The sequence below is a fragment of the Bufo bufo genome, chromosome 1, assembly GCF_905171765.1.
Source record: "Bufo bufo chromosome 1, aBufBuf1.1, whole genome shotgun sequence".
Taxonomy (NCBI): domain Eukaryota; kingdom Metazoa; phylum Chordata; class Amphibia; order Anura; family Bufonidae; genus Bufo; species Bufo bufo.
Window position 1 is genome coordinate 26842070 of NC_053389.1, and position 22211 is coordinate 26864280.

The 22211-nt window shown below is 46.1% G+C and overlaps 1 long non-coding RNA gene across 1 annotated transcript in view; it reads left to right on the plus strand.

The window, feature by feature from the left end:
• The window catches only part of LOC120992471, an 82139-nt gene extending 64736 nt beyond the window's left edge, over window positions 1-17403 (plus strand). Inside the window, exon 3 of the long non-coding RNA XR_005776981.1 lies at window positions 17380-17403. This is a non-coding gene — a long non-coding RNA (uncharacterized LOC120992471). The remainder of the gene's footprint in view (window positions 1-17379) is intronic.
• The last annotated feature ends 4808 nt before the right edge of the window (window positions 17404-22211 follow it).

Genomic DNA, 22211 nt, shown 5'->3' on the forward strand with positions numbered 1-22211 from the left:
AAGGCCCTCACCTCCAATGTTTCATACGTCTGCTCTGCTGTAGGCCCTCACTACAAAGTTTTATGGTGTTTGCTCACCTGTAGGCCCGCACCTCCAATGTTTCGTACGGTCTGCTCAGCTGTAGGCCCTCACCTCCAATGTTTCATATGGTATGCTCAGCTGTAGGCCCTCACTACAAAGTTTTATGGGGTTTGCTCACCATAAGGCCCTCACCGCCAATGTTTTATACGTCTGCTCAGCTGTAGGCTCTCACCTCCACTGTTTCATACGTCTGCTTAGCTGTAGCCCCTCATTACAATGTTTTATTGGGTTCGCTCACCTTCAGGCCCTCACCTTCAATGTTTCATACGGTTTGCTCAGCTGTAGGCCCTCACCTCCACTGTTTCATACGTCTGCTCAGCTGTAGGCCCTCACTACAATGTTTTATTTGGTTCGCTCACCTTCAGGCCCTCACCTCTAATGTTTCATACGGTTTGCTCAGCTGTAGGCCCTCACCTCCACTGTTTCATACGTCTGCACAGCTGTAGGCCCTCACTTCCAATGTTTCATACGGTCTGCTCAGCTGTAGCTCCTCACCTCCACTGTTTCATACGTCTGCTCATCTGTAGGCCCTCACTACAATGTTTTATTGGGTTTGCTCACCTTCAGGCCCTCACCTCCAATGTTTCATACGGTTTGCTCAGCTGTAGGCCCTCACCTCCACTGTTTCATACGTCTGTTCAGCTGTAGGCCCTCACTTCCAATGTTTCATATGTCTGCTCAGCTGTAGGCCCTCACCTCCATTGTTTTATGGGGTTTGCTCACCTTCAGGCCCTCACCTCCAATGTTTCATATGGTCTGCTCAGCTGTAAGCCCTCACCTCCAATGTTTCATATGGTTTGCTCAGCTGTAGGCCCCCACTGCAATGTTTTGAGGTTTGCTAACCTTCAGGCCCTCAACCCTAATGTTTAAGATGGTCAGCTGAGCAGCAGGCCCTCACCTTTAATGTTTTAGAGGGTAACCAGCAGGCTCTTGCTCCTAATGTTTTTTGAGGGTCAGCAGCAGGCTATTATTAATATTTCTTAAAGGGTGTTTATGATGCCCTCCTTTATGTGTAATAAAAGGTGCATTGGAGTGCCTGTTCCTTGTAATTTTTGGCAGGCCTTTTACTTAGTGCATAGGCTGTATGAGTGTAGGAGTCCTACTACCTGAACAATTGTAGCACCATGCGAATGAGGCCCTCCTTTATGTGATATAGAGGCTGTATCTCTTTTTCCTTGTAATTTTTTGACAGCACTTACACTGTATATACAATTGAATCTACACGAAATAATGTTTCCTAACAATTTTTCCTCTAAAAAGGATATTAATTTTTTTGTCGGGGCGTGGTTTTGGGCGTTTTTTTTGTCAGTTTGTAAAAGTGGAGTACAACTCGGACAACATGGTTCCCAGCAGCGACATTGATGTCCAAGATGCATCCAGACATGGTCCCCCTGCTGTCCCTGATCGATTTCAGAGGTGTTTCCATCACTTTCAGACCTTTTCTTATGAATCAGGCACCCTCCCCTCATCCGAGCAGGGGGTGCCTGGTTGCCTCCCATTGACTTCCATTATACTCGGGTGCTCGGCCGAGCGCACGAATATCGCGATATGTTCGGACCGAACACACGAACACTTTGGTGCTCGCTCATCACTAATATTTATACATAGTAATTAGATCTCCCCTCAGTTGTCTTTTTTCTAAAGTGAATAATCCTAATTTTGATAATCTTTCAGGTTACTGTAGTTGCCCCATTCAATTTATTACTTTAGTTACCCTCCTCTGGACCCTCTCCAGCTCTGCTATGTCTGCCTTGTTCACAGGAGCCCAAAACTGTAGACAGTACTCCATGTGTGGTCTTACTAGCGATTTGTAAAGTGTTAGGACTATGTTCTTATCACGGTCATCTATGTCCCTTTTGATGCAACCCATTATCTTATTGGTTTTAATACCAAGTCCAGTATTGCCGTCCCTCTAGTCGAGTCCTGAACCTTGCCAAGAACCTGTTTCCTTTATGGGATGTACAGCTTTCAGTTTCCCAGTCTATATCTGGGTAGTTGAAGTCCCCCATAATAAATACCTTATTATGATTTGCTGCCTTGTCTATCTCGTTTAGTAGTAGATTTTGTGTGGACTCTGGTATATTAGGTGGTTATATTAGTGAGTGAAATAAAGTAATAAGTAATATTATTATTTATTATTAAAGCGCCATTCATTTCATGGCCCTGAAAAGGTGTACACATACATAATGCAGACAATTGCATTGAGCATGAACAAGACAAGTTACAAACTGGTACAAAAGAAGAGAGGACCCTGTCTGCGAAGGCTTACAATCTACGAGGTATGGAGGAAGGACACAGTAGGTGAGGGTAAAGATGGTCATGGAGGTATAGCAGCAGGGCAACTGGTTGTAGGCTTGTCTGAAGAGGTGGGTTTTTAGGTTTCTTTTGAGGGATTTCACTGTAGGTGAGAGTCTGATATATTGGGGTAGAGAGTTCCAATGTATGGGGGAAGCACGGAAGAAACCTTGGAGGCGATTGTGGGAAGAGGTGATAAGAGGAAAGGAGAGAAAGAGGTCTTTTGGGGATTGGAGATTATGTGTGGGGATGTATCGGGAAAGTAGCTCAGAGATACATGGAGGGGACAGGTTGTTGACGGCTTACATATTTGTTAGAATTTTAAACTGAATTTTATGGGCAATGGGGAGCCAGTGAAGTGATTGGCAGAGGATTAACAAGGTGAGAGGTGGATAAGTTGTGCTGCAGAGTTGAGGATAGATTGGAGGGGTGCGAGAGTGCTAGATGGAAGGCCACAGAGGAAAATGTTGCAGTAGTCTAGGAGGGAAATGTTGAGGGCATGTACAAGCATTTTCGCAGACTCAAAGTTGAGGAAAGCGCAAATGCGGGAGATGTTTTTGAGTTGGAGGCGGCAGGTGGTGGAAAGCTTTTGAATGTGCGGTCTGAAGGAGAGGGAAAAATCCAAGGTCACTCCAAGTCAGTGGACTTGGTTGACTGGGCAGAGTGTGCAGCCATTGATCGTGATAGTTAGGTCTGTTGGGGGGGTTGAAAAAGATGGGGGAAAGATGATAAATTGTGTTTTATCCATGTTACGTTTTAGAAAGCGAAAGGAGAAGGAGGATATGGAACATGGGCATTGTGGGATTCTGGATAGTATGGTGGTGATGTCTGGACCAGAGAGGTAGATTTGTGTGTCATCAGCTTAAAAGTTATACTGAAAGCCATGGGACTCTATGATAAGAAAGATAGAGAAGAGAAGAACAGTGGTCCTAGGACAGAGCCTTGCGGGACACCGACAGAGAGGAAATGAGACGAAGTGGTGTGAGAGTGGGAGACGCTAAATGTCTGGTCTGTGAGGTATGAGGTGATCCAGGAGAGGGCCAGGTCGGTGATGCCAAGAGATAAAAATTCTCTTAACAAAAGGGAGTGGTCAACCGTGTCAAAGGCAGAGGACAGGTCAAGGAGGAGGAGGATAGAGTAATGTTTTTTGGTTTTGGCTGTTAGCAGGTCGTTGGTGACCTTGGTAAGGCCAGTTTCAGTTGAGTGGTGGGGTTGAGGTGGGATAGGATTGGTTCAAGTACACAGGTGGTGAAATGTGAACTAGAGAGTAGGGTGGAAATTTGTTCTTCTGTGATGGTGGAGAAGCAGGTTTTGGGAGAAGAGGACTGAGTAGTTGTGTAGAGGGTCTGTGGGGACTCTGCACTGAAGCTTTTTCTAATGTTGATGATCTTTTGTTTGAAATATGTGGAAGTCCTCAGCTGAGATAAGAGGTGAAGTTGGGGGAGTTGGGGGATGGAGAAGAGAGTTAAAAGTGTTAAAAAGTAGTTTAGGGTTGTGGGAGAGGGAAGTTATGAGAGATGAGAAGTAGGCCTATTTTGCATCAGCGAGTGAGAATTTGAAAATGAGAAGGTATTGCTTATATGTGGTGAAGTGATCCTTAGAATGGGATTTCTTTCATCGCCGCTCAGCAGCAGTGGAAGCTTGTCTGAGCTTTTTGGTCAGGCTGGTGCCAGGGTTGTCTGTTGATTTTCCGGGTTTTGTTGTGTGTGTGAGGGAGGCAACAGAATCCAGACCTGTACTTATTGTGGTGTTATACAGAGTGGTGGCAGCATCTGCGTCCTGGAGGGAACAAATGGTAGAGAGAGGTAGAAGAGAGTCAGAAAGCAAGTGAAAGTCAAGATGTTTAAAGTTCCTGCGGGGTGTGCTAGTGTGTGGACCGGGGGAGCAGAAGAAGAGACCAGTGAGGAGAAGGTGAGTAGGTTGTGGTCGGATAGGGGGAGAGGCGAATTAGAAAGGTTAGATAGGGAGCAGAGGTGGGTAAAAATAAGATCCAGAGTGTGACCATCTCTGTGGGTGGGAGAAGAGGATCACTGCGAGAGGCCGAAGGAGGAGGAGAGTGCTAGAAGCTTGGAGGCGTCGGAATGGCAAGTCTCAATGGGGATGTTGAAGTCACCCATGATGATAGTGAGGATGTCAGCAGAAAGAAAGTGTAGGAGCCAGGTGTTGAAGTGGTCAAGAAAAATGGTGGCTGGGCCTGGGGGGCAGTAAATGACAGCTACTTGGAGGTTGGATGGACAGTAGATGCAAACAGAGTGTACTTCAAATGAAGTGAGCTTAATGGAGGGTGGCAGAGGAGTTTGGCTGTAGGAGCAGTTGTCTGATAGGAGAAGACCAACTTCTCCACCATGTTTGAAGACGGGGCGGGGGGTGTGAGTGAAATTAAATCCGCTATAGGAGAGAGCAGAGACCATGTAGCTGGGTAAGTCCCACATTCATCGTCTGGCTGATGTCAATGTAGGCAGCCAGTAATCATTCACCATTGAGGGGGGGGGGGGGTGCTCCACTCTGGAACAAGTGGCCCTGGCCCCCATCTCTCTTAGTGAGACAGCTGCCCAAATACAAAAAAAAGGGTTTACCTCCATGAGACAGTAACACTTTATAATACAACTTCTGCTGCTGTTATACAAACAGTCATTTCCTTAAAGGGGTTGTCCCATGAAAAATATTCTACAGTTTTCAAACCAGCACCTGGATCTGATTACTTTTGTAATTCCATGTAATTAAATATTTAGCATATACAAACACAAAATACAAATGCAATAGCACTCTGCAACCAGCATTCTGCCCTGCCTCTATGCTGGATGAGGCATTGGTGTACATTTTGGCCAAAGCGTAACAAGCCACTCACCCGTCCGGTGCCATTACAGCTTTCATCGGATCCAGGGATGCAAGTACCAACATGCATGCTGAGCCCACTATATACTTCTCCTGGAAGCCAATGAGTAATTCAATATAATGCATCTTTATAGCACCACCTGCTGTTTTTTTTAATTATTTCTTTGCCCTGCTCACTGATATGGCCGCACATGCTCAGTTTCATCCTTTAACTGCCTCCTGAGTTGTGATAGGGAGAAGATGGACACGCCCCCTTAGCTGGAACAGAAAAGACACGCCCCCTGAGCTGTCAGCTTGATATAAATCTAGCAGAGCAATGAATGGGGAGATCTCTGGATCCATGTGAGGTACAGGGCTGGTTCTAGCTTTGTTAGAAATATATTGTCATGTACTACCGTATTTTTCGTCCCATAAGATGCACCCCCCCCAAAAGTGGGGGGGAAATGCCCCTGCATCTTATGGGGCGAATGCTGCCATTTTACATCGCAGACTGCGATGTATCATCTGGAGGGGGAGGGAGGCATGCAAATGCAGCGGGGCCGGTGTGTTCACTGTACTCCGGCCCCTCCGCTCACTCACTTCCTTAATGCCTAAACCTTTTATAATAATAACTTTAATTGAATTTCCGATCCCCAGCCCCATCTGTGCTACTTACTAAATGTCCTCTGTAGCAGGCAGAGCAGGGTGGGCGGCCGGCCGTAACTCACTGACGTCACGTGCCTGCGCCGCCTACTTTATAAATTAAGTAGGCGGCGCAGGCACGTGACGTCAGTGAGTTACGGCCGCCCGCCCTGCTCTGCCTGCTACAGAGGGCATTTAGTAAGTAGCACAGATGGGGCTGGGGATCGGAACTTCAATTAAAGTTATTATAAAAGGTTTAGGCAATAAAGCAGTGAGTGAGCGGCGGGGCTGGAGTACAGTGACAGCACCGGCCCCGCCGCATTTGCATGACACCGGTACCTCCTCCCTCCCCCGTCCCACAGGTTTAGCTCCGGTATATTAGGGCATCTGTGGATGTGACTATTATGGGGTGGGGGATACGTGGATGGCACTGTTATGGGGTGGGGGATGTGACTATTATGGGGTGGGGGATACGTGGATGGCACTGTTATGGGGTGGGGGATCTGTGGGTGACACATATATAGCAGTGGCATCCACAGATCTCCCCCCATAACAGTGCCATCCACAGATCTCCCCCCCATAACAGTGCCATCCACAGATCCCCCATAACAGAGCCATCCACAGATCCCCCATAACAGTGCCATACACAGATCCCCCATAACAGTGCTATCCACAGATCCCCCATAACAGTGCCATCCACAGATTCCCCCATAACAGTGCCATCCACAGATCCCCCATAACAGTGCCATCCACAGATCCCCCCATAACAGTGCCATCCACAGATCCCCCCATAACAGTGCCATCCACAGATCCCCCCATAACAGTGCCATCCACAGATCCCCCCATAACAGTGCATCCACAGATCCCCCCATAACAGTGCCATCCACATATCCCCCCCATACCAGGGCCATCCACAGATCCCCCATAGTAGTGTCATGCACAGACCAGCATTAGTTCAAAACCCAACAAAAGCACACCTTTTGGTTAAAACATTTTTTTTTCTTATTTTCCTCCTCAAAAACCTAGGTGCTTCTTATAGGGTGAAAAATACGGTATATGATGTCTGATTTTCATTTTTTATATAAGTCATAGGATAATCCCTTTAAAGGGAACACGTAGTCAGAAAACGGCCTACTGTTTAAAGCAGAGATCAGAAACCTCCGGCACTCCAGCTGGTCTGAAACTATAACTCCCTGAGTGCTCCATTCACTGCTGTGGGAGTTAGAAGAACAGCCGAGTATGTTTGCATGCTGGGAGTTGTAGATTCACAGCAGCTGGAGAGCCAAAGGCTGCTGATCCCTGGCTTAAAGGGATTGACCAGGATTAGAAAAACATTGCTGCCTTCTTCCAGAAACAGTGCCACATTTATCCACAGGTTGTGTCTGTTATTGCAGCTCAGTTCCACTAAAGTGAATTTGACTGAGATGAAATATCACACAGAAACCACTGACACTGTTCTGAACAGATCACTGTTCAGCAGTCATCTCATTATCATTGCAGACAGGGTTACAATGACAGATAACACCTCTATATAGATAACTCAGGACCTGTCATTAACAGTAGGTGACACTCAGAGCTTATATACTCCCCCTACCTGCAGAGTGACCTCTGCAAAGGTCAAGGAGCATGCCCACAATACTCTCCTATAGAAGCCATCAAGCATCTCATGTCTATCGGACTAATGAGCTATGTGGCTGCTGTAAAGCATATCTGTAAATGCTGCTAACAGCAACTCAGGCAAAATGGCCGCTCCCATAAACATGTTCAGAAAAAATTACAATAAGAAAATAAAATAGATTTGAAAAAAATATTTTATTACTATCTGGTTTAATTGGGAAAATACATGTAGGTGATACATTCCCTTTAACTCCCATAGACCAGACTGAGAGAGCGGCGCCCACCTCTCACCCCTCTCCATCCTCTCTGCATGGATGTGGCAGCCTCTGGTCATCTCACCAAACAGGAGAAGGTTTGAGGGCCACATCTGTCAGACATCTATGGCAGATCCTGTGGATTTTACTCTGAAAACTGATATCTTTTATTAGGGTCCTACTCTGGACGCGGCCACCAATCAGCTGATTGAGCGGGCTGTGGCGCTCTTGCAAACCCAATGTCCTCTTCATTGATTACACTCGTCCACAGTGTACAATGCTGTACATTTAGCAGCGTCTTGGTATTGCATCTTTGTCCCCACAGACATATTATTGATGGACTATCCTAAGGACTGAGCATCAGATTTTAAGAAAAGGACAAGTCTTTTATAGAAGCCAGAACAGGAGTGATCAACTGATTGTAATGGTGCTCACATGTATTCTTTATCTCCACACTGCAGTCTCTTTCCTTCTTTAAAACCTCCTTTATGTACATTTGCAGGTGGAGAATCTTTTACATCTTTCATCAGGGAATGTGGTCCTGAATCTCAATGTAACTTCCAGGGAAATGTCGACATGAATGGAGTTAAATTAAGGTCGGCCTATACTTGCTGCTCTACTGACGACTGCACTCCTCCTGTTCCTATATGTAAGTCGGTCACTTTGTGTTGATGACATTACGCAGATGATACTTGGTCATTCATGGCGGCTGACTGTTGGAAGTGAGAGAAGAGCTCTTCTAGTAGATTGATATTACATTAATAGTAGGTTGGATCTGTCCCCATACTATGGTGCTCTCAAATTGTAGAACACTATGCGGTAGATCCTCCAATAATGACCAGATCACAGAAGGTCTGACTATGGGGACTCTCAGTGATCATCTGTTATCATTGCAAGAAGTAAGACATACATAGGACATGCACATGGTTAGCCATGTAATATGTTATTGTATCGGTTCTGCCAAAGCAAAAGCTTCTCCTCCAAGTAAATAAGTGAAACACCCCCCCCCCCCCATCATCTAATATCCACATACCCTCAAAGGGGATATAGATAATGGTGATTGCCCATATTCAAAAAGATCACTTCCACCTACTTTCTCAGTGTCCTTATAACAATGCCTACTCAAACTGGCCAAGGAGGTGAGAAACATAAAGGGCTCCCAAAGGAAACAAAAATCAGATGGGCCAAACCTGCCTGACTCTTGCTTTCCTGGAAGAGAGACGTTCCTGCTTGAGCTGTTAGAATAAATGAACCTGACATTGCATTACATGCCGACGTTACACACTACCCCTGGTTTATTCACATGTTGTATAGTGTTGCGCAAAGTTCTCTAAAATTTGATTTGGCTGCTTTAACAAATTTAAAAAAAAAATTAGCTACGTGACGAATTACTTCATCATGAAGCGCATTTCTTTGTAATTAGTGAGTGCAATGTCATGGAGCGGCGATTGCATCGTTCCCCGTCATTGTACCCGTCAGATGCAATGTTCAGCGCTGATCGCGGCATTTGACTTTAATATTTAAGTCTATAATTGAAATAAATAAAATCATACCACCACCGCCATCTTGATTGAAGATCATCCACATCATACGTCGCCACATGTGGGATTTTGTGGGATCGTCAATCACGATGGCAGTGGTGGGCTCTTCATGCTCAAAATGATGAGGTAAGTACAGTATGATTTTTTTTTTTTTTTACCCAATTTCAGGGAAAATCGATTCGGTACCACTTACCACGAGGAAATTCAGCTTCGCAGTGAATCAAATTTTCACAGAAATTTGGCTCGAAGTCCACTTCGTGCACCCTGATTCGCTCAACACTAGTTGCATCCATACAGTGCATTAGTTCAGTTTGATCACCCAGCACAACTTCTCCTTGTGCTTGCCGGCTGCAGCTCATCTGTACCTTTATAGCAGCATTGCTGGGTCTTTGAAATAGATATTAGGCACAGCACTAACATATACTATCAATCATAGATAGGTGTGGGTCTCACCTTTTAGACCCACTCCCATCTCTAGAACACACCCTCTGAAGTGAAGTAGAGCACACAGTGCAAGCATGTAGAGTTGAGCGGACACCTGGATGTTCGGGCTCGGCAGGTTCGGCCGAACTTCAAAAAAAAAGTTCGGGTTTGGGACCCGAACTTGACCCGAACTTGAACCCGAACTTCATTGAAGTCAATGGGGACCCGAACTTTTGGGCACTAAAATGGCTCTAAAATAGTCCTGGAAAGGACTAGAGGGCTGCAAAAGGCATCAAAATTTGCTTAAGAGCATGGCAACCGTTCTGCCAAAAAATGTGGATAGAGAAATGACTTAAAATAACATAAAATACCGAAAAATTAAAAATAACAATCTGGATCTAGGAGTAGGAGGTTGAGGAGGCGGTGGATGGGTGGATGTGGCGGTGTGGGTTGACGTGGCGGTGTAGGTGGAAGCGGCGGTGAAGGAGGAATCGGTAGCCAACACTGATTTGTGTTATTTTTTTTTATTTTTATTGGGGTATCCCCCAAAATATTGGGACATATAACAAAATAAAACAAAGAATAAGTGCACTTGAGTACAAGAATGGATGGTTGAGGCTGGTATAAATGTCTATTCTGCACAAGGTACGGACAAGTCCTGTGGGATCCATGCCTGGTTCATTTTAATAAACGTAAGCTTGTCCACATTGGCTGCGGCCTGTGATAATGCTCTCTGCCGTGCTAAACACACGTTCACACTATACACTGGCTGCAGGGCAGGTCAGCACCTCCAAGGCTGACAAAGCTTTTCCACATTTGGGCCATGCTAACCCTGCCTTCTCAGGTGCTGGCGGTGCCCCAGCTGCGTTGGCGACCTCTTCCTCCTCCTCTGCCTTCGCCTTGTGCTTCCACTGTGCCCCCGCTGTCAGGTGGGAATGCCATCATCAGCGTGCGCTTGTAGTCGCGCATCTTCCAATCAGTAACAGATGTTTTCACTAAATTTAGTTCCCTGTCAGCAATGCAGAGCAGGGGTTCATTCACGGCAAAAGGGGGTTCATGTCACCCAGCAATAGAACAGAGGTTCTTGTCACCCAGGCACAGCAGGGGTTTGTATACGCCAAAAATGGTAAAATGTCACCCGACAATTGAAAATAAGATTTATTTTCAATTTAGGGCACTTTTTTGCATTAAAATGGCTCTAAAATAGTCCTTGAAAAGGCTAGAGGGATGTAAAAGGCAGTAAAATGTGCTTAAGAGCATGGCAACTGCTCTGCAAACAAATGTGGATAGAGAAATAACTTAAAATGAAATAAAATAACTAAAAATTACAAATTATTAACCTGCAACTCAGAGAAGGAGGTGGATATGGAGTCGGAGGTTGAGAAGGCGGTGAATGTGGTGTTGTAGGTGGAGGCAGCAATGGAGGAGGAGGAGGTGGCCAACAATATTTTTTAATATTTTTTATTGGGGTAGGTAGCCCTTAAAATATTGGGACAAATAAAAAATAAAAAATAAAACAAAGAATCATTGCACTTGACTTACAAGAATGTATAATTGATGGTGGTATAAATGTCTATTCTGCACAAGGGCACAAGGTACGGACAAGTCTTGTGGGATCCAAGCCTGGTTCATTTTAATGAACGTGAGCTTGTCCACGTTGGCTGTGGACAGGCGGCTGCGTCTGTCTGTAATGACGCCTCCTGCCGTGCTAAATACACGTTCAGAAAGTACACTGGCTGCAGGGCAGGCCAGCACCTCCAAGGCATACAGGGCAAGCTCTGGCCATGTGGACAATTTGGAGACCCAGAAGTTGAATGGGGCAGAACCATCAGTCAGTACGTGTAGGCGTGTGCACAGGTACTGTTCAATCATGTTGCTCAAATGCTGCCTCCGGCTAACACGCTCCATATCAGCAGTTGGGGTCGGTTGTTGCTGCGAGGTGACAAAGCTTTTCCACATGTCGGCCATGCTAACCCTGCCTTCTGAGGTGCTGGCGCTGACACAGCTGCGTTGGCGACCTCTTCCTCCTCCCCTGCCTTCGCCTTGTGCTTCCACTTGTCCCCCGGCGTCAGTCGGGAATGCTCTCAGAAGAGCGACTACCAGCTTACGCCTGTAGTCGCGCATCTTCCGATCATGCTCCAGTGAGGGAATTAAGGACGGCACATTGTCTTTGTACCGTGGATCCAGCAGGGTGGCCACCCAGTAGTCAGCACACGTTAAAATGTGGGCAACTCTGCTGTCGTTGCGCAGGCACTGCAGCATGTAGTCGCTCATGTGTGCCAGGCTGCCCAGAGGTAAGGACAAGCTGTCCTCTGTGGGAGGCGTATCGTCTGCGTCCTCCGTATCCCCCAGCCACGCACCAGTGAAGGGCCCGAGCTGCGTTGGGTGCCACCCCGCTGTGAACCTGCTTCATCCCCATCCTCCTCCTCATCCTCCTCCTCCTCTTCCAGTAATGGGCCCTGGCTGGCCAAATTTGTACCTGGCCTCTGCTGTTGCAAAAATCCTCTTTCTGAGCCACTTCTAAAAGACTGGCCTGAAAGTGTTAGGGATGACCCCTCTTCCTCCTCCTCGTCCTGGGTCACATCCTCTTCCATCATCACCCTAAGTTTTTTCTCAAGGCGACATAGAAGTGGTATTGTAGCGTTGATAACAGCGTCATCGCCACTGGCCATGTTGGTGGAGTACTTGAAACAGTGCAACAGGGCACACAGGTCTCGCATGGAGGCCCAGTTATTGGTGGTGAGGTGGTGCTGTTCCGCAGTGCGACTGACCCGTGCGTGCTGGTGGGCACGTTGCATATGAGGCGGTGAGCGGGAAGGCCGAAGTTACGCTGTAGAGCAGACAGCCAAGTGCCGGCAGGATGAGAACGCCGGAAGCGCGCACAGATGGCCTGCACTTTACGCAGCAGCTCTGACATGTCGGGGTAGTTGTGAATGAATTTCTGCACCACCAAATTCAGCATGTGCGCCATGCAAGGGATGTGCGTCAAACCGGCTAGTCCTAGAGCTGCAACGAGATTTCGAGATTTTGCCCATTATCGCACACCACCAGGCCGAGCTTGAGGCTCACTGGCAGCAACCACTTGTCGGTCTGTTGTTCTATACACAACTCCTGCGCGGTGTGGGGCCTGTCCCCCAAACACATCAGTTTCAGAACGGCCTGCTGACGTTTACCCCTGGCTGTGCTGAAGTTGGTGGTGAATGTCTGTCGCTGACCGGATGAGGAGGTGGTAAAAGAGGAGGAGGAAGCCGACTAGGAAGAGGAGGCAACAGGAGGCAAAGAATGATGCCCTGTGATCCTTGGCGGCGGAAGGACGTGCGCCAAACAGCTCTCCGTCTGGGGCCCAGCCGCCACTACATTTACCCAATGTGCAGTTAGGGAGATATAGCGTCCCTGGCCGTGCTTACTGGTCCACGTATCTGTGGTTAGGTGGACCTTGCCACAGATGGCGTTGACCAGTGCACACTTGATTTTATCCGATACTTGGTTGTGCAGGGAGGGCAGAAGTAGTGGCGCCTGGGAACGACGTACTGTGGGACAGCAAGCGACATGAGCTGTTTGAAGCTGTCCATCTCCACCAGCCTGAATGACAGCATTTCAAAGGCCAGTAGTTTAGAAATGCTGGCATTCAGGGCCAGGGATCGAGGGTGGCTAGGTGGGAATTTACGCTTTCTATCAAAGGTTTGTGAGATGGAGAGCTGAACGCTTCCGTGTGACATGGTGAAGATGCTTGGTGACGGAGGTGGTGTTATTGGTGGCACATCCTCTGTTTGCTAAGCGGCAGGTGCCAACGTTCCTCCAGAGGTGGAGGAAGAGGCCGAGGCAGCAGCAGAAGAGGGAGCATGAGGGGCCTGAGCACTTTCTTGGTCTTGAAGGTGCTTACTCCACTGCAGCCCGTGTCTCGCATGTAGATGCCTGGTCATGCAGGTTGTGCTAAGGTTCAGAACGTTAATGCCTCGCTTCAGGCTCTGATAGCACAGCGTGCAAACCACTCAGGTCTTGTCGTCAGCACATTGTGTGAAGAAATGCCATGCCAGGGAACTCCTTGAAGCTGCCTTTGGTGTGCTCGGTCCCTGGTGACGGTGGCCAGTAGCAGGCAAACTGTTTTGGCGACGGCTGCTCTGCTTTTGCACCCTGCTCCCGCTTTTTCTACGCTGTTGGCTCGGTCTCACCACTGCCTCTTCCTCCAAACTCTGAAAGTCAGTGGTACGACCTTCATTCCATGTGGGGTCTAGGACCTCATCGTCCCCTGCATCGTCTTCCACCCAGTCTTCCTCCCTGACCTCCTTTTCGGTCTGCACACTGCAGAAAGACGCAGCAATTGGCACCTGTGTTTCGTCATCATCAGAGACGTGCTGAGGTGGTATTCCCATGTCCTCATCAGAAAACATGAGTGGTTGTGCGTCAGTGCATTCTATGTCTTTCACCCCTGGGGAAGGGCTAGGTGGATGCCCTTGGGAAACCCTGTCAGCAGAGTCTTCAAACAGCATAAGAGACTGCTGCACGACTTGAGGCTCAGACAGGTTCCACAATATGCACGGGGGTGATGTGACAGACTGATGGGCATTGGTTTTTAGGCGCCACCTGTGCGCTTTCTGCAGAAAACTGGGTGGGAGATAATGTGAACGTGCTGGATCCACTGTCGGCCACCCAATTGACTAGCGCCTGTACTTGCTCAGGCCTTACCATCCTTAGAACCGCATTAGGCCCGACCAAATATCGCTGTAGATTCTGGCGTCTACTGGGACCTGAGGTAGTAGGTTCAGTAGGACGTGTAGCTGTGGCAGAACGGCCACGTCCTCTCCCTGCACCAGAGGCTCCACCAACACCACCACCACGACCATGACCGTGTCCCTAATTAGATGTTTTCCTCATAGTTAGCGTTTACAAAGCAAAGTAAAAAGTGGTTAAGTCTGTTAAAAATAATTAACCGCCAATAAAAACCCTGATGTAGGGTATTGCATTTAAACATTTTTTTTTTAAAGGGCTTCTGTCACCCCACTAAAGTGATTTTTTTTTTGGGGCTAGTTAAATTAGTTATATAGCGATATATGAAAATATTATTGTGTTACTTACTTTGATCCAGCAGTTTATTAAAAAAGCGAAGTTTTATCATATGCAAATTCGGTCTCTACCAGCAAGTAGGGCGGCTACTTGCTGGTAGCTGCTGCAGAAATCCGCCCCCTCCTCTTGTTGATTGACAGGGCCAGCCGGGATCTCCTCCTCCGGCCAGCCCTGTCGGCATTTCAAAAATCGCGCGCCTGTGTTGATTCGGCGCAGGCGCTCTGAGATGAGGAGGCTCGTCTCCTCAGAACTCCCTCAGTGCGCCTGCGCCGATGACGTCTTCTATTTCGGTGATGTCATCGGCGCAGGCGCACTGAGGGAGTTCTGAGGAGACGAGCCTCCTCATCTCAGAGCGCCTGCGCCGAATCAACACAGGCGCGCGATTTTTGAAATGCCGACAGGGCTGGCCGGAGGAGGAGATCCCGGCTGACCCTGTCAATCAACAAGAGGAGGGGGCGGATTTCTGCAGCAGCTACCAGCAAGTAGCCGCCCTACTTGCTGGTAGAGACCGAATTTGCATATGATAAAACTTCGTTTTTTTTATAAACTGCTGGATCAAAGTAAGTAACACAATTATATTTTCATATTTAACTCTATATGACAGCGGTATTTGTGGCCTAAATGTGACACTCACTTATGCACGTGTAATCCCAGATTTGCAGTATATTAGAGGGTTTTTTCACCCCAGTAACCAAAAAGCTGTATTTCTGTCCTAAATGTGACAATCACTTATGCACGTGTAATCCCAGATGTGCACTATATTTAACAGATGTATTTTTTTAACCCCAGTAAGCAAAAAGCTGTATTTCTGGACTTGCAGACATGCAAATAGCCTGTGCTGGTGCACTATCGTTGCATAAAATGGCTGCCGATTATGTATTGATATTGACTAAGTTAAGTAAAAAAAAATTGTTTTCAGCAGTAGTTGGCTCAGGGCAGGCTTAAAAAATTGTGCACTGCACCCACAAAACACATTTGCTGTAGATCGCTGAGTACATAAAACAGTTGTTGATAAGATTTCTCCCTGATCTCTCCCTCACAGCAGCTGCAGCCTCTCCCTACACTAATCCGAGCAGAGTAACGGCGGCGCTACGTGACTCCAGCTTAAATAGAGGCTGGGTCACATGCTGCAGTAGGCCAATCACAGCCATGCCAATAGTAGGCATGGCTGTGATGGCCTTTTGGGGCAAGTAGTATGTGCAGCCTTTCAAAAAGCGCCAAGAAAGCAACGATCCCGAACTTTTACGTAAATGTTCGGGTTCGGGTCTGGGTGCCGAAAAACCTAAAGTTTGGTACGAACCTGAACTTTACAGTTCGGGTTCACTCAACTCTACAAGCATGGTCTCCATTCACCTTTATGGAAGTGCTGGCTTGGCTATTTCTGGCAGTTCCACAATGGTGAATGGAGAGGTGGCCGTCCATGCGTGGTGGGCTCTCCATTCACTGCTATAGAATTTCTGAAAATAGCTGAGCTCACTTGCTTGGCTATTTTAAGAAATTCCATGGAAATGAATGGAAAACATGTAGCACATTCTCCTTCACTTCAGGGCCCAGTTATGGAGAAAGGATAGTGTCCCAGAGGTGGGACAAGCACCTATTTGATATTGATGGCATATCCTAGAAATATGCAATCAGTATATGAGTTGGTGTAACCCTTTTGCTGATCCATCAATGCAGCACTAGCAGACAGTGATTGCAGTGCACTTGAATCTTCTCTGAATGGAGTTGTCTGCTTCTCAAATAGAGATCACAGTATATAAGGTGTATGATAGAAGAAGGGGGCTCTCACCTCACATTTACCTTTTTTTTGCAGTTCTATGTATGTACATGTGCATGAATATCCAACTTTAATTTACTTGGGCTGTAGATCCTGACATGAGTGAGACATTAGTCACATATACCCCGCCACACCACCACCACCACCACTGTAAGTAGCAGTAGTGGTAGAGTATAATCTCCAGCCCAGCTCAGCTGGACTCCCCTGAATAACGGAAACGGAACGGATCTGTTTTGCAGCCCATAGACTTGAATAACGGAATGCCTCTAAAGGCATTCCGTCATACAATTGCGTTATGGTCCGTGGTAACGGAATCCATAAAGCAATTCACCTTTTACCGGTAAACAAAGCATGAACGAATTTCAAAATATGAAATTCGCTCATCTCTTACTGTAACTCTTGCAGCCAGCCGTCTGCATTCTTCTCCACAGCTTCCATTCTTTGACTGTATACTGACCAACTGTTACTTTTGACATCAAAAGGTTAATGATCTTCTTTCTGATGCTGGGGAATGTCCAACATCATAAATCTTCTTTCCCCGTCTCCTTCACTCCGGTATATCCCACTTAACAGCTTTTGAATGCAAGACATCAAAGAAAATCACAAAGGAGCCTGTTGGTTGTCCTGGCTTGTGAGCATGATCACAACTGCGACTGCTACAACACCTATAAGTCACGCCACAGATATTGTCCAATCAAACTTTTTTTCAACTAGACCAGGCCAACATGGTTTGGCATTTCTGTTTCCGTTGTATTTAATATCAGAGATGACTATAACATCCTGATTCTAATCCATGATTAGAATATTATATATGATACTTTATGTACTGCAGCCATTATATATTACTATTTACTACTCTTTTCCACAACAGTATTATCCAGCAGTTCTGAGACCAATGGCCTGGTGTGTCCGTCATGCCAGTCTGATTCAGTCTCCGCTTGTGACTCTTCAGTAACCGTAACTTGTACTGGTAATAATAACAAATGTCTTTTCATGACAACAGATAAAACAGGTAAGTCTTCTTGAATCTAAAATTTTAGGATTAATCATTATTATGTCTTTTATTTTCTTGTTTGTATAGATCCAAAATTTAAATTAATTTCATTATTTCTCCATCTAGTTTTTTTCAGATACAGAGATCCAAATCCTCTGTATAGACATACTGTTTGCCTGCAGCCACCACTAGGGGGAGCTCACTGATTTTATTTTTATTTTTTATAAAGGGGTTTCTGGGAGTTAACTATTGACATCCTATCCGCAAAATAGGTCATCAACATCAGATTGGTGAGGTTTACTGGCACCCCCACTTATCAGCTTTGGGCATGGGCGGAATGGGTACTTAAAGTAGCCCCAGAAAAAAAAACGTAAGAGTGGACCCATGTTGTAGGCGGGCAACACAAGTAGGCAAGGTCAGCAATACCACAGTACAAAATACCATCCCATTATATACCACAGTGCAACACAATTTATTGCGCCGAAATCTGAACCACTGTGATGAACATCAGTAGATGACATTTTCTATCCTACTCCTGAAGTTTTTTCAGATTAAGATATGGAGCAGGGTGCTTAGGAGGGGAGATGGGGGGGGTTACAGCAGTTGAATTCAGGAGGGCATGTGTGGTCGCTGCCTGGGTACATGAGTACCTCATTCTCACAGCATTAATTAACGCTGACAGCTCACTGGGAAATTTCCCTGTAAGGTCTATAGCCAATCCGCCCCTGGCTGTGGGAAGGGGCCACAGTGCTCAACCTCTTCCTTGGCCTGAGATGTCATGTCCATCAGTCACATCACCTGTTGGTGAAGTCAATAGGGTTGAGATGCAATATGAAGCTCAGCCACTATACAAAGCATGACACTGGGCTTGGTATACTCAGATGCCAGAGACCTTGTGATAGCACTGGAATCCCTTCAAAGAGTACATTGGCAGGAGGAAGGAAGGTGGACCCCCCATTGATCAGATATTGATGACCTATCGTGAGGATAGGTTCACCGATGTTCAAATACCGGAAAACCTATTTAAATTAAATGTGTGACCATAAAATTACTTATTGTTTAAACCATGCATTATGTTAAATAATTTTTTTAGAATTTTGGATTTTTTTCCCCATGTTGCTATTCATAGATTTACTCTTCAGTAGCCATCTCATAGCATGAAAGTACGGATTACAATGACAGATATCACCTTTGTATAGATAACATCACAATAGGTTATAGACACCGTCTATCTACTCCACCTACCTGCACAGGTCATAGAGCAAGCCTACACAAATCTCCCATAGTAGTCTATGAGGTCAGCTCCAGTCTTTGGCCCATGTGGCTGCTGTCAAAGAAGAAGAAGTATTGATATATTTTAAGCCTAATGGCCAGTGTGAAAATTGTATGAGTTATAGGATTTTTTAAATATAGACAGTGACATGAAAAATTAAAAAATATCAACAAAAATTCTAAACAAAAACTATAATGTTAATATTTCAGTAGGAGAAGGCTCAGAGTTATCAGTCACTAAGGGATGTGCAACAGAAAGCTACTGTGTCCTTGGGAACCACTCCTATACTATTTTTAGTTCAACAACCAACATTACCACAGTCTGCTCCAGTGACCAGACTACAGCCGCTACTCCAACTCGTGTCCAGACTACAGCCGCTACTCCAACTCGTGTCCAGACTACAGCCGCTACTCCAACTCGTGTCCAGACTACAACTGTTAATACAATCTGCTTCAATTGAGACATAAGTGTCCAGAAAATTGTCCTGACTCCGGCCGTTGTGTGTCTTCTACTGCTGAAATGGCTTTTCTAGAAGATTTACAGGTCCATGTGGCCGATGCTGACGTTCCTGTCATTGTCAGATATGTCCAGATTGTTTTACTATAAAATTTTAAAATCCAAATGTCGAAGCCATGAAGATGCAATACATACAAGTTGTAAGTTGGCTATTCGTTTACAAAGGGGTTTGATGCTTTGTTCTCTTGGAATCATTCTTGCTGTAGCCGGTGAATAATCCCATCAATAAATCAGAATCTTGCTACTACAGATGAGTCTACGTTTTTGTTAAAGATTCCAATTTCTCACAAAATAAATTCAACACAAAATCACAACATGCTAGCAAAACGCTATAAAGGGAAACTTACTTACCTGCCTCTCAACGCTGACTCCCTGCTCCTTCTCCTCCCGGCCTGCAATGCGGAGCATCACTGTCCGTAAGGAGGAGGAGCAGGAAGTCGGCACCAGAAAGCAGGTAAGTAGACTTCCCTTTACAGGTCTGGCCAAGAGAGGGTGGGGGAGTGGTTGGGGGGGGGGGGGGTGTTGCTAAAAACAAAAAACATTCTTGCATAACCCCTTTAAGGGCTGCAGTTCCTCACAACTATTGGTTGGTCAGACATAGACACATGTGAGATAAACATTGGGATATGATGAGCCAAGAGAAAAGGTAAGGCAGAACATACGGTATCTATATAAGATTTCACAAATGTTCCTTCATGTACAGTAGAAAATTGATATATATTTTTTTCTTTTTGAATGGAACATATGATCTGTGTCTACTAAGTGCTCTCCTATAGACGTTGCACACCCTATAGCAGGCGTGCTCAACCTGCGGCCCTCCAGCTGCTGCAAAACTACAACTCCCAGCATGCCCGAACAGCCTACAGCTATCAGGCTACAGCAGGGCATTGTGGCAGTTGTAGTTTTACAACAGCTGGAGGGCCGCAGGTTGAGCATGCCTGCCCTATAGCTACAGCTAAGTAGTGATGGAAAAAATTTGGCCGGGACAAATGTTCGCGAACCGCAAGTTCGCGGCGGGCCCCATTGACTTTAATAACTTTGCAGCCACCAAATACAAACTATGAGTGCACAAATAGTCCCACAACATGGACAGTGACATACCAGAGGGGGATCAATGACAAAAATTCCCACAAAAAATATGTTTTTGTTTCAATCGATTTTATTGGCATTTCAATTTAAGACATATTACAATAAAGATGCATTTCAATCACCTCTATGGCAGTTGAGTTATTCATAACAAAAAAATAACATTACAATGACATAACTATTGTCAAAGAGTAACGCCACTGATTTCTATGAACATTATCCACGGCTGGAGCGCAATTTTAATATATATGGATTATTTTAAGCTTTCCAAGAATAAAGCCTTATATCTCTGGAAAATTAGTAATTAGATGCCCACCCCCTCCACCTTATTTCTAACAAACATTTTGTAACGTATATTTATTGGTAATCCAAAGCGCATGTGTGAATATAACTAGATAAAGAATAATCACATATATGACCCTTCTTACTTCATCCTCATCCCATTTTACAATGTGGAAATGTCATACAAAATTGCCACTGTTTCGTAAATTTTTGGTAGGAACTGGGGATGAGCGAACCCGAACTGTATAGTTCGGGTTCGTACCGAATTTTGGGGTGTCCGTGACACGGACCCGAACCCGAACATTTTCGTAAAAGTCTGGGTTCGGGTTTGGTGTTCGGCGCTTTCTTGGCGCTTTTTGAAAGGCTGCAAAGCAGCCAATCAACAAGCGTCATACTACTTGCCCCAAGAGGCCATCACAGCCTTGCCTACTTTTGGCATGGCTGTGATTGGCCAGTGCAGCATGTGACCCAGCCTCTATATAAGCTTGGGTCACGTAGCGCTGCACGTCACTCTGCTGATACAAGCGTAGGGAGAGGTTGCAGCTGCGACGTTAGGGCGAGATTAGGCAGATTAACTCCTCCAAAAGACTTCATTCATTGATCGATCTGCAGCTGTGGATCATTGAACTGCTGCTATTCAATTGCTCACTTTTTTTAGGCTGCCCAGAGCGTTTTTCAGTCACTTTTTTCTGGGGTGATCGGCGGCCATTTTGTGGCTTGTGGTGCGCCAGCACAAGCTGCCACCAAGTGCATTTAACCATCAATAGTGTGGTTATTTTTTGTTATTGTCACGAGGGTGTCGAGGACCACGCCTGACTCCGTTATACCCGGGGTCAGGAAGTCGCAGCGGTTGGCTGCACGCTCTATTTAAGATAGGGCTGTTTTCCTTATGGTAGCTTTCTGGGTTTGCTTAGCAAACCCTTTTGGCTCACTCAGGGATCCGTAGCTCCTTCTCCTCAGCTGTTCCTTGTCCAGCACTCCCAGACCTCCTTATATTTCTCTCTCACACTTCTCTGGTTGCCAGAGACAGAGCTTCCTGCCTGGACATCTATTCTGACCTTCTGGAGCTGTGTTGCTGCGTTCGCTGGTAGTTGGTCCAGAACGCTACCCTCCGGATCCCTGTTGGACCTTTTTGGTCTATTGTGGTCACCCACCTGGGTGTATGTGTTTGTCTGTTTTGTCTGTCCTCTCCCTGGTGTTTCCCTCTTAGTGATAGTGGTGTGGACTAGCGATCCCACCGGCCTGTTCACTATCCAGGGCTCATATTAGGGAAAGCCAGGGTTTAGGCACGCGATCGCCGCACGGGTGAGGAACCCGTCTAGGGACGTCAGGGCAGTCAGGTGCCAGCCGCAAGGTGAGTTAGGGGTCACCACCTTTCCCTCTCCCTTGGGCAGGGCTTTCCCTGTTTTCCTCCCTGTGCGTGTCGTCGGTCGTTACATTATCTCTGGCCAATTATTTTTGTGTAGGTAAAAAAAAAAAAAATAATTTTTTTTTTTTTTTTTTACCTACTTAGAATCCAGTATGGATCAAATTGCTGCTCTATCCAAACAAT